Here is a 10231-nt window from a genome sequence, read left to right as displayed (position 1 = left end):
GGAACAGCTCTCCACACAGGCCTGGTTTGGTCCATATTCTCTACATTGAGAACAGAGAGGCTCATTCAGATACAACCCTTCATCCTGACCAGGTTGTTTGCAATGGAAGATGAGTTTTGCTCTTTAAGGTCCTTCATAGCTGCCTATATCTTCTCCAGGGATCACATCTGCATGGACCTTTGAGGTTTTCAGCATATGGAAGATCCCCTACATTCCTGTATTGTAAGACCAACACTGTCCCTGGTCTTTTGTTAAGTGAGATTGTGGGAACAGTGTATGTTTAGGGTTTAATAACATGTTTGATATGGGTTAGGAATCATTCTGCTGGATGAATAATGGTTTTGGGAACCTGTGATATTTATTAAAACATAGACATAAAATATAAGTATGAAAACAGAAATCTAGGTAAGATTTGAAGCTCAGAAGGGCATTGAGCTGTTGATTGTGATACTTAGCTTTGAATTATGTTCCACATATATGTCTCAGATAAATCGATAATCAATGGCATAGGACCTTGTACCGTGGATGATTGAATGGAAAAGAGAACTTCCACTCAAACAGGGAAACTCAGTAAGATTAGGAAGATAGTCAGTACCTTTCAGAAGAAGAGTGAGTACAGGATTTGGACCAAAAATTCTTTATCAATAGGGTTTCGGTTAGAGAGTGAAAGTAAATATCATCACATGCGATGAGTCACTCACATGGTGAACTGGGGAAAATATTTAGAAAAGCAGACATCAATTGAGACATTAGGAAATCAGGCAAAGAATAAAGTGAGTGATAGGATTAGACATTATTAACCGCATTTAGGTTGAATATATAATCTTAGGAAGAAACAAATACATAGTCACCAATAGGATTGATATTTGAGACTATTAGGCAACCTGGACCTGGATGTTTTTAGTAATCCATGTTCAGTTTCAATTTAGGCTTTGGTACAATCATAAGTGTGACTTTTGCTTTTTGTGTCCAGAATATTACTGTGATACAATGTATATGTAGATAAAGTGACCTGAGTATTTCTTCCACCATTTCTGGGAGCAATATTTTGAAGACGTATAAATTAGTATTTGGGGTACAAACAGGTGTACTCTTTGTCTTTGAATATGGAGAATATGCATGTATAGACTATAGTGTGAATTAATAATATAACTGGTTCCAACTTTAAATAATGGATTGAATTGAAATGTGAAAATATACTGGAAATCTTATATTGATACACAACCATTCATTCCAACCCGTTTTACATCTAATGGTAATATGAGGATTATGGTTTATCATGAAGAGTGTGTGATTTTTGCTTCAAATTTATTATGGAATTTGAAAATAATTTGTTTGGAAAAAAGTCTCATAAAAAGACCAGTCAAGAAACGTGGAGAAATACATGTGTTCTGAGGCAGGAAGTGACTGAAAGTGAAACAAATGCCTATAAATTTGCGAACTTGTAGATGAAATATATATCCTATGATGTGCATTAACTGAAGGAATAGAAATGTACCAGTGTTGACTAAAAATTAACGTCAAAATAAACATCATGTCCCATAGGAATCTTCTTGCATTGATGTTAAACTGAGTCAGTTAATGTAGAAATATTAGGATTTGAATGCACCATTCACTGAAGTCAGTTTTCAGTCCTAAGAAACTAATATGTATTTCAGGTGGATGAATATTTCTGAGAATAATCTTGTGAAAATTTGATTATAATTCCACATATATAAACATGAATGAATTTTGGGACTGTACATAAGACACATCTATTTCATATTTTGAAATATATGGAGAGTGTGTGTGTGTGTATATATATACACACACACACACACACAAAACAGACATTAAAAAGTAGCAATACATATGCCAATTAAAATTCTTCATCAAGTATATATCATCCACAGATCCAAAAATCTTCATTTTACTGAGCGTGAATTTATGTGTAATATTGTTCAACTAGGAAGCTCACCCATAGCTTAAATTTTCAGTTCCAACAGCGTTTAGGAGGAGTGATCTCTTCTCATAATTTGTATCTGCCAAGTCAGCAACCTCACAAAAATGTACATGTGATACCAGGTAGGATTCTATATGTGCATATAAAAATACATGTGCTGAATATGCTACAGAGAAAGGGAGACAGGAATTCACATATTTGTCAACTTTAAAAACACATTGAGAGAGGGAGGGGCAGATCTGCCAATCGCTCCTTCAAGGTAGGCGGACCTGCGACCCACCGGCTGAACAGGACCAGTGGCCCGCCACCGTGGAAGACACATCGCCCTGGTTGGGGGAGGGGCAATGCCGCCGGGCCTGCAAGGTAGGCAGGCCTGTGACTCACAGCAGGACAGGCCCAGCAATCTGCAGAGGGGCAGAGACACCCTCCGCGCCTGCAAGGTAGGTGGACCTGCGACCACCGACAGACCAGGCCTATGGCCCGCCAGCATGGTAGACACATCGTTCTGGTTGGGGGAGGGGCAGAGCAGCCACACATGCCTGCAAGGTAGACAGACCTGCAAGGGACAGACAAAACAGACCCAGTGGCCCGCGAATGGTCAAAACTGCCGCGCACGCCTGCAAAGTAGCCCGACTTGCGAGCCACTGGCAGAACAGTTCCAGTGCCTGCAGAGGGCCAGAGCTGCTGCTCGCACCTTCAAGGTAGGTGGACCAGCTACCGACTGACAGAACAGGCCCAGCAGTCTGCTGGTGTGGTAGGCACATTGTCCCAATTGTAGGAGGGGCAGAGCCACCACCCGTGCCTGCGAGGGAGACTTTGAAACTATACAAGAGCAATATAGATATATAGGGAAAAAATTCAATAACACAACAGTTTCACCAAGCAGAAAGAAACATGAACAGTATGAAAAGACAAGGAAAGAAAGGACCATAAACAATGCAGGTAATGTCAACGTTAGAAGAGGTAATATCTGCAGCAGATGAAATGTCAGATAAAGAACTCAGGATATACATGCTTCAGATGATCTGGAGTCTCAAGGAAGACATTAGAGAGCAAAATCAGACAATGAAAGATCACCTTGATAATGAATTACATAAAAAAATCCAAGAAGCATAAGATCAACTATACAGGGAGATAAAGATTATAAAATCAATAAAACAGAAATCCTAGGAATGCAGGAATCAATAAACCAACTTAAAAACTCAATTGAGAATACTACCAGCAGAGTAGAACACTTAGAAGATAGAACATCAGACAATGAAGACAAATTATTTCAACTTGAAAAGAACACAGACAGCTCAGCAAGACTTTTAAGAAACCATGAGCAGAACATCCAAGAAATATGGGATAACATAAAAAGACCAAACTTAAGAGTCATTGGGATACAGGATGGTATAGAGGTCCAATAAAAAGGAATGAGCAATATATTCAATGAAATAAAGGAGAAAACTCCCAGACTTGTAGAATGAGACAGAATCGCAAATCCTAGAAGCTTACAGGATGCCAAATGTGCAAAATCATAAGAGATCCACACCTAGACATATTATAATGAAGATGCCCAACATAAAGAATAAGGAGAGAATTTTAAAAGCTACAAGATAAAGGAAGCAGATTATATTTTGTGTAAACCAATCAGGATAACAGCTGATCTTTCAACACAGACTCTGAAAGCTAGAAGATTCTGAAATAACATTTTTCAAACACTGAAAGAAAATGGGTTCCATCCAAGAATTGTGTATCCAGCGAAATTAAGCTTCAGGATAGAAGATGAAATTAAAACTTTCCACGATAAACAAAAGTTAAAAGAATTTGTAGCTAAAAAACGATTTCTTCAAAACATCCTTGGCAAAATATTACAGGAAGAGGAAATGGAAAATAACAATGAAAACCAACAGAGGGAGGTAGGACAGTAAAGGGGGGAAAATAATCAAGGAGGAAAACAAACCATGTTTAGTAACATAAATATACAAATATGGCTGGAAGAATAACCCATATCTCAATAATAACCCTAAATGTTAATGGCTTAAACTCACCAATTAAGAGACACAGGCTAGTAGAATGGATCACAAAACAAGACCCAACAGTATGCTGCCTACTAGAGACGCATTGTTAGGAAAAGATATACATAGACTGAAGGTGAAAAGTTGGGAAAAATCATATCACTTATATGGACTTCGGAAACAAGCAGAAGTGTCCATACTCATATCAAATAAATAGATTTCAAGCCAAAGTTAATCAAAAGGGATAAAGAGGGACACTACATACTGCTCAAGGAAACCATACACCAACAAGACTTAACAATCATAAATATATATGCCCCAAACATTGGTGCACCTATGTTCATCAAACAAATTCTTCTCAAGTTCAAGAGTCTAATAGACCACCATACAATACTCATGGGAGACTCAAACACACCTTTCTCACTACTGGACTTATCTTCCAAACAAAAGTTGAATAATGAAACTATAGAACTCAATAACACAATTAATAACCCAGACTTATGATATATATAGAATATACCACCCAACATCAAGCAGTTACACATTTTTCTCAGCAGCACATGGATACTTCTCAAAAAATAAATCATATATTATGTCACAGAGCAACTCTTAGACAATATAAAGAAGTGGATATAATACCAGGCATCTTATCTGATCATAATGAAATGAAACTGAAAATCAACGATAAAAGAAAGAAGGAAAAATCATGTATCACTTGGAGAATGAAAAATAGGTTACTGAATGATCAATGGGTTATAGAAGACACCAAATAGGAAATTAAAAAATTCTTAGAGATAAATGAAAACACAGACATAACATATCGGAATCTATGGGACACATTGAAAGCAGTTCTAAGAACAAAATTCATTGCTTGGGTTTCATTCCTTAAAAAAGGAAAAAAAAAAAAACGACAAATTAATGATCTCATACTTCATCTCAGAATCCTAGAAAAAGAAGAGCAAAACAACAGCAAAAGAAATAGATGGCAAGAAATAATTAAAATCAGAGCTGAAATTAATGAAATCGAAACAAAAGAAACAATTGAAAAAATTGACAAAACTAAAAGATAGTTCTTTGAAAAAATAAAAAAAATCGACAGACCCTTAGCCAAGCTAACAAAGAAAAGAAGAGGGAGAACTCAGTATCACAACAGATAGTTCAGAAATACAGAAGATAATCCGAAATTATTTTGATTTCTTATTCTTCAATAAAATAGAAGATAGTGAAGGCATCGATAAATTTCTCAAGTCATATAATCTGCCCAGATTGAGTCAGGAGGATATAGGCAACCTAAACAGACCCATAACAATTGAGGAAATAGAATAAACCATCAAAAGACTACCAACTAAGAAAAGCCCAGGACCGGATGGGTATACAGCAGAGTTTTACAAAACCTTTAAAGAGGAACTAATACCAATACATTTCAAGCTATTTCAGGAAAAATGCAAAAATCCTCAATAAAATTGTGGCGAATCGGATACAAAAACATATTAAAAATTTGTGCACCATGATCAAGTAGGATTCATCCCTGGGATGCAAGGCTGGTTCAATATACAGAAATCAATAAATGTTATTCATCACATCTATAGACTTAAAAATAAGAACCATTTGATCATCTGGATAGATGCAGAAAATGCATTCGACAATGTACAGCATCCCTTTATGTTCCAACTCTGGAAAAACTAGGTATAACAGGAACATACCTCAATAATGTAAAAGCAATCTATGCTAAGCCTCAGGGTAGCATCATTCTGAATGGAGAAAAATTGAAGGCATTCCCTCTAAAATCTGGAAGAAGATAGGGATGCCCTCTCTCACTACTTCTGTTAAACATAGTTCTCGAAACACTGGCCGGAGAAATTAGAGAGATTAAAGAAATCAAAGGCATAAAAATAGGAAAAGAAGAACGTAAATTATCACTACTTGCAGATGACATGATTCTATACTTAGCAGACCCAAAAAGGTATACAAAGAAACTATTAAAGCTAATAAATGAATTCACCAAAGTGGCAGGATATAAAATCAATACGCATAAATCAAAGGCATTCCTGTATATCAGCAACAAATCCTCTGAAATAGATGTGAGGACAACCACTCCATTCAAAATATCCACAAAAAAAAAATACTTTGGAATCAACCTAACAAAGGAGGTGAAAGACTTATAAAATGAAAACTACAGAACCCTAAAGAGAGAAATAGAAGAAGTTCTTAGAAGATGGAAAAATATACTATGTTCATGGATAGGCAGAACTAACATCATCAAAATGGCACTATAACCAAAAGTTCTCTATATGTTAAATGCAATGCCAATCGGGTCTAAAAGCATGCAATGGAGAAAGGATAGCATCTTCAACAAATGGTTCTGGGAAAACTGGAAATTCATATGCAACAAAATGAAACTGAATCCATTTCTCTCGTCATGCACAAAAGTTAACTCAAAATGGATCAAGGAGCTTGATATCAAATCAGAGACACGGCATCTGATACAAGAAAAAGTTGGCTATGATCTACATACTGTGGGGTTGGGCTCCAAATTCATCAATAGGACACCCATAGCACACGAGTTAATAACTAGAATCAACAAATTGGACTTACTCAAACTAAAAAGTTTTTTCTCATCAAAAGAAACAATAAGAGAGGTAAACAAGTAGTCTACATCCTGGGAACAAATCTTTACTCCTCACACTTCAGATAGAGCCCTAATATCCAGAGTATACAAAGAACTCAAAAAATTAAACAATAAGAAAATGAATAACCCAATCAACAAATGGTCCAAGGACCTGAACAGACACTTCTCAGATGAGGACATACAATCAATCAATAAGTACATGAAAAAATGCTCACCATCTCTTGCAGTCAGAAAAATGGAAAACAAACCCACCCTAAGATACCATCTCACTCCAGTATGATTGGCAGCCATTATGAACTCAAACAACAAGTGCTGGCGAGGATGTGGGGAAAAGGATACACCTGTACATTGCTGGTGGGACTGCAAATTGGTGCAGCCAATTTGGAAAGAAGTATGAAGATTTCTTGGAAGCTAGGAATGGAACCACCATTTGACCCACCTATTCCCCTTCTTGGTCTATTCCCTAAGACCTGCATGCTGCAGGGACACTGCTACATTGATGTTCATAGCAGCACAATTCAAAATAGCAAGAGTGTGGAACCAACCTAGATGCCCTTCAATAGACGAATGGAAAAAAAAAATGTGGCATTTATACACAATGGAGTAATACTCTGCATTAAAAAATGTCAAAATCATAGAATTTGCAGGGAAATAGATGGCATTAGAACAGATTATGCTAAGTGAAGCTAGCCAATCCCTAAAAAAACAAATGCCAATAGTTTTCTTTGATATAAGGAGAGTAACTAAGAACAGAGTTGGGAGGAAGAGCATGAGAAGAAGATTAATATTAAACAGGGGTGAGAGGTAGAGGAGAAAAGGAAAGAGAAGGGAAATTGCATAGAAATGGAAGGAGACCCTCATGGTTATACAAAATTACATACAAGAGGAAGTGAGGGGAAAGGGGGAAAAAAACCAAGGGGGAGAAATGAATTACAGTAGATGGGGCAGAGAGAGAAGATGGGAGGGGAGGGGATGGGGGACAGTAGAGGATAGGAAAGACAGCAGACTACAACAGACACTAGTATTGCAATACGTAAAACAGTGGATGTGTAACAGATGTGATGCTGAAACCTGTATACGGGGTAAAAATGGGAGTTCATAACCCACTTGAATCAAAGTGTGAAATATGATATGTCAAGAAATAGGTAAAGTTTTGAACAACCAACATTAAAAATTAAAGGAAAAAAAACACATAGATAAGTATTTCAATGAAAAATGGACTAGATATATAACACCTACCCTTTATCATGCAAAAGGCAAGTCCAACTATACACCATGCCTCCTCTGAACGGCTTGTATTTCTATTCTGTTTGTGTTATTATTCTCCATCATAGTAGGATTAGTAGTCAGAGTCTAGTAGGGTATGGGTTAGTGTCAGGGATTCAGTATTTTGAATGGAAAAAAGGAAAATGAATCCAATGTGTATGCAAATATGGGCTACACAATAAATTTCCCACTCTCATCCAGAACAATGGCTTCACATTACCTTCGCCCCAAATAAGACACAATTAGAGGAGAAGAGTTAGAAAATCTGTAAATATATAACTGGAATGGAAAATGCAAAGGAGTTCACAACCTTGGATGTGGTAGAGGAGTTTCCAAATGTAAGGGACCAGGTAAACACTCCACAAACTTGGAGCTCTGCTGGCCTAAAGACTTCTTGAGAAAGTGCCTCTGAGGTTGGGAACTCAAAATATATGTTGTTGTCAGGAGCTTTAGCTTTCTTTCTAGTGAGACCATCAGAGCTGGGTCTACATGTATGTGACCTGGAGGATGTGGTTTCTTATTTTCCAATGAACACTAGGCTACAGTACTGAATTCTCTCTTTGTAGGTAAACTGTGACAACTGTGGTCTAAGAGTCTCCCCGTGTGGACTGTGAAGGCATTTGGTCATTCTCCACTTTTCGTGGTGTTTCTTGATGCTGCACTGGGAGTTTGGTATTTTCTTCACGAAATACAAGGAATTGAACTGGGACACATTGCTGGAGGGAGTTCTGTCATGTGTAGTGGGTCATGGTCTGCATGGGAATGCACCAACCAGGCTTCTAGCCCACATAGATTGTCCCCTTGTCCATAGCAACCTGATTCTAAACATTGCCCTAAAAATTCTCCATATACCAATATGCCTTTACATATAAGGGTTTCCTGGCTGCACCACGTCAGTCACATGCCATTTGGAAGCAATGGCAGATCCACATGGCCCCACCACGGATGTTTTATCACAAACCTGTACACCACAGCTTGCGCCTACAATTGAGGAGTATCCAACATACTGGCATCTCTGCTCTACACCATTTTAATGAAACTCAGTCAATAAAGGCACTTTCTGGTACACTCATGATCAGCAACAGGGCATACAAAGGTTCTCCAGTGCCACCTGGTCATAGGAATTTCAAAAATTTCATGGTATTTATCTAGCCATTTTTCAAGGTGGAAGTTGGAGGCACTGTGGGTTTCAATTCATTTAGGAACCATTAAATTGTGAGGAAGCTCATTTCAATGAAATCTCTGGAGGACACTCACAGGCAAGTCTTCTCAAAGAGTTGCCAAAAGGTCACATGAAGCCAGGCCCATTGAGGTCTACAGTGTGAGGTCTATGTGTGTTTTGACTATGGCTGCCAAGTCTTTCAGAATAAAATCTTGTGATATCCTGGGTGAGATTCTCAGTGCTCTGTGGAAAGCCACCCTGGGCCTAGGTCTCAGTTTCCAAGGGCGAGTCTCATGTGTGGCCTCCTAAAAACTCAACACAATTCATGCCAATACTTCTCTGAGTTCAGTTTCATAACTCAGTCTCTAAGGGGAATCACACCAGATTTCAAGTCCTGGTTGACCTACTCATCTCTTCCAACCCCAACACAAATGACCAAAATTAAACCAAAACATTCCCACATGACCCTCATCTTATTGCATATAGACACTCATCTTAACCTCTGGCTGGAAGTTTCCATGAAGGACACAGCCCAAGACAGTGTCCAAAATAGGCTTCCTTGCCCCTTAGTTTCCTAATGTCAGGGTGGCCTGGACACCCTTCCTGTGACCCAGGAGTGATCAAATAGGCCTGCCGTAATACTGCTCTGCTTCTCCAATTTGAGGCCTACTGACAGTAGGGTTTAGAATCTTTATGAGAATTGGAGTCATGAGAAAACACAAGCACCTCTGGGCTAGCATGTGCAGGGCTTTGAAGAAATCATTTGACCCAAAGGATCCCTATTCTCACTTGATGGAGTTCAGGAACCTTACATTGGAAGGCAAGAGACTTTATCCTCAATGACGCCTCTTTTGGGCATTTTGGTTTTGGATTCACACATGGAATCTTTCTTTATATCGATCAGGTGCTAAGAATCTAAGCCACAGCCTCACACAGGGCCAAGAGGCTGATTCAGACACACCCCTTTCTAAAGGAATTAGGCAAAGAGCCACAGGTGAGGCCCATTCATTTCCATTTGAAAAATGTTTTCTTCCTGCTTCACGGGGTGGCCTGAGGCAAAGAAATTCCTGACTTACAGGGGAATAGAACAAAAGGTAAGCAAAAGGCACAAAGCAAGGTTTTTACACTGAGACTTTACTGGTCACACTGATATCTGAATTTTCTTAGTTGCTCGCCATTCCCTTCAGCTATCCAGTACATGGCCATGTCACAGAGCTTGAAGGTGGTACTTC

The sequence above is a fragment of the Callospermophilus lateralis genome, unplaced genomic scaffold, assembly GCF_048772815.1.
Source record: "Callospermophilus lateralis isolate mCalLat2 unplaced genomic scaffold, mCalLat2.hap1 Scaffold_297, whole genome shotgun sequence".
NCBI lineage: Eukaryota > Metazoa > Chordata > Mammalia > Rodentia > Sciuridae > Callospermophilus > Callospermophilus lateralis.
The sequence above is the reverse complement of the archived record's forward strand: the minus strand, read 5'-3'. Positions refer to the sequence as shown.